At 36.7% G+C, this 6,932-nt stretch overlaps 1 long non-coding RNA gene across 1 annotated transcript; it reads left to right on the top strand.

The window, feature by feature from the left end:
- The first annotated feature begins 237 nt into the window (after positions 1–237).
- Positions 238–1,339, top strand: LOC127810967 (uncharacterized). The gene is made up of 3 exons (XR_008025613.1): positions 238–482; positions 610–718; positions 1,210–1,339. It is a non-coding gene; the product is annotated as an uncharacterized LOC127810967 (long non-coding RNA).
- Positions 1,340–6,932: the final 5,593 nt, after the last annotated feature.

Genomic DNA, 6,932 nt, shown 5'->3' with positions numbered 1-6,932 from the left:
TATATATATATATATATATTTAAGTTTAAAACATATCAAGAATGGATTCAGCGACGACTATTATATATAGGAGTCCAATTCTCTCAATTTGTCCATTGGTGGCGAATTAACCAAAACACATCCCAAAAGAAGTACGTACCATCTTCAACATATCATTGATCCTTCATAATATATTTGTTTCTTTCATTTGTTGTTTGGTTAATGAAACTTGGTGGGTTGTTAATTAATTAGAATCAGGAAAGCTCGGAAAAACTCGCAGCCATCGTTAAGAAGAGAGATCCTACCTGGGAAAGGAAAAAATGGGGCTTGGGATTAAGTGAAAGAAAAGCCTTGTCATCTGCAGTTTTTCTTTTAGCAATCCTTCCTTCTCTTCTCTTCTCTTCTTCTTCATGTGCTTCGTCTGTCTATCGGTTCCAATTTTCGGTCTTCCTTCATAAGATTGCATTGGCCAAGAACGTACGTTACAACAGTTCAAATGCCAGGTTGTGCTTCCTTCTTGGATCTTTCTTGGTCTAATCTTCATTGCTACTGGGACGCTCAACATCGTACATTAATTTACTACTGTTCCATTGGTTTAATCTTCATTCTTGGAGAAACGCTGACTCGCAGGAGCCCGGCATTGACCCAGTGGAGGTGGACTCGGTGGAGTACAAGAAACGGGTGATCATTGGAATTGAACGATTTGCCAAAACGACCTCGATCTAGACCGGTAAGTTCGGTAAGTTGCACCAAGTCAACCCCTCTCTTGAGTACTTGTCACATTTCTTGTTCTTATTTTTCCAAAGGGACCAAAATTTTCCCCTTTTAGGCTCTTGTGATTTGTGTGTACAGCCAATAATCCACAAAATTACATGTTCTGAGTAAATATGTGAAAAAAATTGAGTAAATTTGCCCCCAAAGATTTTTCTGAAAAAACTACTTAATCTGCCAGTATATTTGCTCTTGTGATTTAGTAAATTTCCCCTTTTAGGCTCTTGTGATTTGTGTGATACCCTTTCATCTAAGCATCTGATATCACTAGTACCTTAACTTCGTCATTTAAATAAATAGTACTTTATCATATTTTCTTTTCACTAGGGATAAAAAAAGTATTTCAAAATTGTATTCGTTCTTTATGTTTCACAGTATATTTGTACCGTATTATACGTATTTTATTATAATAAAAGACGACTAAAAGCTGTTTGTTCATACATTTACAAATCACAGCAGCTTTAAAGGGAAAATTTTGCTGATTCCCTTGGCAAAATTTTCCCCAACAAAATCCCCCTCCGGCTGGGAACCAGAAACAGCATCAATGAGGTGCAGACTATCGAGCAAGCCTTCCCCCAAACGATCAAAACCAACAACAAAACAAGGAGAAAGCGCAACCCCACATTCGAAATGTAACCTTCTTCCACTTTCAGGTCCAACGAGGATCTGGAATTGGAACTGATGGACGAAGCGGATGAAGAAGAGAACGGCGTCGTCGAAGTGGCTGGGCCACCAAAACAAGAACTCTTTAGTCTAAAGACCGTAGATTGTTCTTTGACATGTTTTACTTTCGCTGAATCCAAAGTTCCATTGGTTTTTCCAGACACACTATTGCTTCTTAACTGTGGCTTCGAGTTTTTCCTTGCTTTCTTGATTCTAACATTCTTGGCCTGTCGATTGAAACGAAACAGCACGACCCATATTCATTAATAATCTAATTGAAAACAGACAAGATTTGTACGGAAATGGTTGAAATAACAATTACCAGTGATGCCCCGAAAAAGATGGCTTTAGGAAAAAGAGTAAAACGGCGGCGAGACCCTCCTTTGCCGGGATTTTCATCAGTGCAAACCTTGACCTCATCTTCAGAAATAGGAGTGAAGATCTTGGATCAGAGCGCCATGCTGTCGTCTTCAGATAAGTACGAGAATAAGGCCGGATCGCCGGAAGTGCCGTCGTCGACACAACGGTCACGGCGTGGCTTGACTGAACCGTCGTCGACGGCGACAGGCCGTAAACAGGGAAAAGTCTTGAATCGCTATACTATTTGAAATTTCTATTTCCACTATGCTTTGGAATCTGTATGACTGTATCCTATTTATTTTGTTTTTTTTTTCTTGGCTAGCTGTATCCTATTTCTAATTTGTTGTGATTTGGAGGTAAGTAGCTGTATCACTGTTTTGCTCTTAAATAAGTGTCAAATTGTCCTTTTCACTTTTATTCTAATATAATTTAATAATTTAAATTTAATGTAACTTATAATGTGATACAAATACTCTAGATTGAGCATTTTTATATATAAACACACTGTCAACAAAACTTGCAATATTTGATAACATTTTATTCTGCTGGAGGGTGTATTCTGCATTTTATTTACTTGAGAACATTTTGGCAAGTTTAACATAATTTTGTTTGTGTAACAGTCAGTGAGACAATGTGATACACTTTCGTAAAGTTAGCATAGTTTTCAGGACATATTATTATACGAGTATAAATGGGACGCAGAGGGCGGTTCAAGCAGAACTCGTCCAACACAGGCGATGAAGGACGGAGGCTGCGACGTAGAATGGCAGATCTGGAGACGGTGTCGATGGATGGGGACGGCGGCAACCAGAGCCGGCCCAACGAGTTTAGGGGTCTTAAGCCAAAAAATTTGTCGAGGTCTTTTTAAAGTATTAATTTATTTTTATAAAAAAAATAAATAATACACCTTTTTCTAAAAAAAATTCATCATTTTACTAAATTAAAGAAAGAAAAAAAGTTAAAGTTCAATCAACTACAAAATATAATAATCTTTTAATGATAATGAATTTTTAACTAAAATATAATATTTCAGAAAAAAAATTAAACAATCTACTATAATAAACAAAGAAAAACAAAACTAACAACGTTTAGAATCCTGAAACTTACTAATTTAAGTGATAACGTTTAAAATCAAGAATAGGGAACTGAACCCAAAGTTTAAATTATATATTATATTTTAATTCTTTTAATAAAATATTTATTATTAAAAATAAAATATTCATATATTACTTATAACTTTTTGATTTTAGGGGCCTCTTATTGCGAGGGGCCTTAGGCAGCCGCCTCTCTCGCTTAACGGACGGGTCGGCTCTGGCGGCAACGTAACAAGGGTCGACGGACCATGACGGCGTAGCTGAAGAAGACAGATGGCGACGACGCTGATAAAGCTAACGGTGGTGAAGAAAAGTGTGATTTATGCTGTAAAATTGTAAAATGCAAAAATTGTAAAATCCTGTTCTTCACCTATTCTTCGTCGTTGTGTACAATAAAGAGGGGGTAATTGGTCTCCTCTTCCTTTGTGTTATTAATTTTTTTTTATATTAAATGAGTTTAAAATAAGTACCTTTTATTTATGAATTAATCCTCAATTTAAATAATATTTAAATTAGTTATGCTATAATATATATTTTAAACTAGTAACATATGGATACTTGTTTTTATTTTACTCTTAGCCTTTGTTTGGCAAGTCTATGCAAGTTTTGGATGAGATGTTCAATATTATCTTAGAAAATTTCCAATGAAAACTAAACCTAATGAATGAAAGACACTAAGCCTATCAAGAACTTGTTAAATATTTACGTTCTAGTGTAAAATAAATTTTAGTAAAAAAAGGCTCCTATAAAAAATAAATTTTTGAAAATTCTTTCTTAAAAAGTACTTTATTTCACCATGTCAAAATAAGATATATGATATAAAAATAGAAGATCTATTCTTTTTTTTTTTTCAAAAATTGATCTTGGATCTATATATGTAACGTTTTTCTCAAACCTTTCGTTTACATAGTAGTGACATATATTAAAATTAATATATATTTGTATATACTTTAAAATATTATTTAAATTTTTAATAATATAAAATTATGAAAAAAATATAAGATATAAAAAATATATTATTTTAGAATAAACCCATAAATGAGCTTATAAACTAGTTTGTCAACAAATCTTAACTCTTGAATGAGTTTATTCACAATGTAATGCCCCACTTTTCACAAGCGAGCATTAATTCGAGATTTCGAGAATTTTTTTTTTTTTATATTATCATACACACAACATAAGTCTCTCGATATACATGCCCTCATCATACTCATTTCCTGATAATCTCAACTATACCTTCTCAGCATTTAAAAATAATATACTAAAACATGTATTATCAATCATATCAGCAGAAGCAAGATCGAAACCTCAATGATGTATAACTGACAATTTCCTTTTACAGATAATAACCGAATCGATGTTTCACATGAAAATATCAAAATATTACATAACCTCTGAACATCGTAATCATAGACAAACCTACGAAAACTAAACATACCAGCTACATCTCGATGACATTCTTTCCCTTGGCGCCACTGCTTTCACCTGCAATGTTTAAATATTTCAGAGACATAGTCCAAATTAGATGCTGAATCATTTAAGTGAGAGTTCAAAAATATTTTCATGAATATATGCAAAATCACATATAAAATTGACAAATCTTGACATGCACTAGCCTAAGAGAATCCCACGAAGCACTTAGCCCTAACCGGGGAAAATGCAATCTCTCTAAAGGTGACACGACCACATCGACCCATTGGCAAACTAATCCTGCTTAAGAGGGACAACCTCAACAAATGAAACCAGGAATCACCCCATTGTCACTGTTAGGCATTATGCTCCTACTCAAAAGTATTTCAAAACCCAACGCAACCCTAGCCCCAAGAGTGTCATATCAGCACTATCCCCGAAATCCATGACACCTCGGCCTTAATGCTATTGCTTAAAGGAACCTGGGGTGATGTCCACTCTCAGCCCCGCCACTTGAGTACCGTAGGGTGAAGTCCGTCTCAGCCCCGTCCAAAGTGGGTCACATAGCATTAACCATTGGCACGCATTCCGAGTGCTGACACTCGTGAGCTACGTCACAGGTTAACAACCCACGTCCCACATGGACCACACAACATGCCAATGCCGAAAAATTATAACTTGCATAAAATCAACATCTCAATGTATGCAATTTATCGTACGAAATATAATACAAGTGTAAATAATCATTTGTAAAACCATCAATAAACCTAGCCATGAGGATGAACACTCACAGTAAACCATTCACATGCTACTAAGTCTTTTCAGGTAGAACCACTCACTTTTAGGCGTAATTTAGATTTTTCTTGAAAAGCGCGATACGCCTCGATTTGCGTGCCCACCTCGAACTTCGCACGAGTCACTTCGTCTCAACCCTCCAGGCACCCTAATCATCATATTTATCCAACAATTATAATTTTTCCTTAATTTTCTCACATTTTCCTATTTTTCTCCCATTTTTCTTCTCTAATAATCCAAAATAAATATCTATACAACTATTTTATCAAATATTTTTACATAATAATTTATAAAATAATTAAATAAAATTTCTGGAAGTTGAATTATCAAAAAGCCCCTCGTCACGTGCCTTCACGCGCATGGCGCGTGGGTGCAAGCAAAGGCTGGCGCGTGCAGCTCATATGCCACTGTCTTCAACCTCGAGCCAGTTGCCAGCGGTTGCTCCGATGCCCTCGAAAATCGGTACCCCTTGAAAACCCACGAAGAATCGATCCCAACCCCATCGGTTTCAGGTCGAAAGGCCACCGAAAAACCCACCAAACGGCCGGTTATAGGCGGCGGTAGGCAGACCGCCTCGCTTTTCCAGCCACCCACGAAACTCCTTCAAACCAGCTCGAAAACTCACGAAATTCTCTAGAAATGCTCCTCTTGCCTCAAGGATCAAAAGCCCCTTATCGGTTTCCCTCGATTCGCCCTCAAAATCGAGCAATTTGATGCTCCAAATTCGGCCAAACACCCTTGGTATTTATAGGCCAAAACCGACCCTCACGTGGCCAATTTCCAGCCAAATCTTCTCCTACACGCCACTAGGACCGTCCTTGGCCATGCCCTGACGAAGCTAGGCTGCCAAATCGCCGAATTTTTCGGCCACAAATTGCGGCCAGATTTGCCATTTCTGAGCAAATTTTTAGAAATTGCAGTTTAGCCCCCCTTGAACTTTCTTTTACCTTTTGGCCTTTATCCCCAAGCCCCTGATCTTCCCAGCACCATCACTAAGACCCTCAAGATTAGTACTTTTCATTTCTCTCTTGAAACTTTCAAAAAATTACCGTTTTGACCTTCCTCGGGCAATTTTAGAAAATTACACTTAGGCCCGATTGATCGTTTTGACCTCAAATCCACTTGATTCAACCTAAAATCACTTAAGGGTTGTTCTATACATCAAATATTAGTCCTAGACACACTCCGTTGATTTTTTGGATATCGTCTATAACAATTCAGTATTACGACCTAATCGGCAGCTGTATTTTTTATGCACTGAAAACTGTTCCCGATCTTATTTCTTTCGATGCCATAATTCTTTTCTCGGGACGCTCGTTACTGATGTACCATTTTCTTTAGCCATCTAAGTCCCAGGGTACTCCCTCTGACTAATTCGATCGTCCAAAGCTGTGTTAATGTACCCTATAGTCTTTTTTTTTTTTTCCAAAATTTCATTTATGCCCTTTATCAAATATTATTTTTTTATCCTCAAATTATTCCCGGGTATTACACACGAGTTTCAAACAAATAAAGCATTTTAAAATTCAAACTCAATTCATTTTCTAAACTAATTAACTTGAAAACAAACCCTAATAGAGCTATTCACAAGCAACCATGTTCATTTGTAACCTTAAGATTGAGGCTCATCATAGCCTAATTTAGGTTTGCAAGCCCCTTTCCTTTTCTTCTCTTTTCTTTTATTGTGTGAGAAAAAGAGAGTAGATATAAAGTTGGTAAAGATGAACAATGGTGGATGATGAGAAGATAATGATGATGGCTATTGAAGGGCGGGGTCGGTCGGTGATGACTGACGATGGTTGCCGGTAGTGCATGGTGGCCGAAGAGGATTTTGGAAAGGAGGGAGTTGAATCATCATGG

The sequence above is a fragment of the Diospyros lotus genome, chromosome 10 (assembly GCF_014633365.1).
Source record: "Diospyros lotus cultivar Yz01 chromosome 10, ASM1463336v1, whole genome shotgun sequence".
Classification (NCBI taxonomy): Eukaryota; Viridiplantae; Streptophyta; class Magnoliopsida; order Ericales; family Ebenaceae; genus Diospyros; species Diospyros lotus.
This window is presented reverse-complemented; position numbering and strand designations above follow the sequence as displayed.